At 42.6% G+C, this 1682-nt stretch overlaps 1 protein-coding gene across 2 annotated transcripts in view; it reads right to left on the minus strand.

Annotated features, from left to right (window-relative positions):
* LOC106807286 (peptidyl-prolyl cis-trans isomerase FKBP2-like) overlaps positions 1 to 1174 on the minus strand; it is an 8154-nt gene extending 6980 nt beyond the window's left edge. Inside the window, exon 1 of one of the 2 annotated variants that reach the window (XM_014809584.1) lies at positions 1092 to 1174. The gene's annotated coding sequence lies outside the window, so the exon portion shown is untranslated. The remainder of the gene's footprint in view (positions 1 to 1091) is intronic. The other variant, XM_014809585.1, reaches the window with a different exon arrangement.
* Between the last annotated feature and the right edge of the window lie 508 nt (positions 1175 to 1682).

The raw sequence follows: 1682 nt of genomic DNA on the forward strand, positions 1-1682 counted from the left end.
GCTCCAACCTTGATTACCCATCGAGTGACTATAAGGCCGATGAAAGTTGATGTCATGGTTCTCGTCAGCGCCCGCATCAAATTTTACTCCCGCACCAAAAAAGTTCAACACTCATCGCTGACGAAATTCCCGCATCAAAAAGTCCCCATATGAGATTCTCGCCTAAAAAAATCAACAATCTACAGTCAGCACTACATGTATGGAAGACAAACAGTAAAAAATTTGAGTAAAAACTGTCAACAAAGAAGTTACGACATTTTTCAATCTTATTTTGCATATGTACAAGACCTGATACCCTCACTTTTAAAAAGTTCTATTGGTTTGTATATGAAAAATGAATGTTGATCTAAATCACTCGTCAATATCTCAACAATGCCTGACGAGAACCATGAAATCAACTTTCATCGGCCTAAGCTAAGCCGAGAGGTGGGAGCGAGTGCCAGTCTATGAGCTATAGGCGGCGGGCAGGCGGCGCACTTCTTTCCAACTCCCATACGAGCCTCGCCATTGGAACGTTGCAAAAACGTTTCAGCGTTGCGGCGAACAATGAGGTCACGAAGAGCGCCGGTAGGTGTTTCCTGATTCTGACAGTCATTTATATTACCGGGCAAGGTTCGCAAACGCGAGAATTTCGTCAGTCTTTGTGTGATTTCGCGTGACACAGCTCGGTTACGAACAGAGACAGTATGTTTTTATAACAAGTGATTAGTGAACACTGTTCTTGTTTGCTTCAGTGTTTGTTGCACATAGGATTTGGACGGAATTTACAGGAAACTGTCGGCAATAATAGGTGAAAGAGAGTATAGAAACATTAAGAATTTGGTAGTAAATAGATTTCGTATTTAGTTAGCATTATATTCTATTGAAACGCTTCAAGTACCTGTGCCGTGGCTGTGCCAGGCTGGGCCTGTGGCCCTAGCGGCTAGCTGGCAGTGCCACGTCAAAAATTCCCCACATATTCAACGTCAAGCAATTGATACACCGAAAGATTTCAAAATTATCATAGACATATGCCGATGATATGGCCCGTCGGGCAGCAAAAAATGCGAGAACCGAACAATTTATATCCTAATATCAAGCCAAACGATCACCTGTTTTTAGTTAGTACCACGAGATTTGAGACACGAGATTCCTCTGCTTGATGACGGCGGAAGTGACCTCAGAGGGTACTTCCGCAGCTGCGCAGTGCGGAATTGACCCAGCGAAACCTTCACGTGCAACATGGCCTCGTCGATGCTGAGAACGGCAGGAATTATACGTGTTTTACCGGCTCTTCAGAGGAGTATCCATCATAATTTCGCTGTTATTGGGAATACTGCTAGAATATTGGCCCCAGCATCAGGAAATTCAAATAATCTTTTAAAAAATACAAGGTACTACTACAAGTTGTCAGGTGCAAGACTGTCAGAGACAGAGACTCGGAGTGTCACTGACACTGACACTGACAGTGACACTGTCACTTACACTATCACTCAGTACAGTACGCAGTCACAGACTCACTCAGCTGACGACATGGATTGTACTTCACAACTTGTGAAGTGCAGTTCATGTGCAGTGTCTTACATTACAACTCTTACTCTTAGTCTTAGTCTTAGCCCCAATTTGTTCTTTGTAAATTTTTATAATCTGAAGCTATTCCATCACCCAATATTGGCAATAATACTAATAATACTAATAGTCAA

This window comes from Priapulus caudatus, unplaced genomic scaffold, assembly GCF_000485595.1.
Source record: "Priapulus caudatus unplaced genomic scaffold, Priapulus_caudatus-5.0.1 Scaffold206, whole genome shotgun sequence".
Lineage (NCBI taxonomy): Eukaryota > Metazoa > Priapulida > Priapulimorpha > Priapulimorphida > Priapulidae > Priapulus > Priapulus caudatus.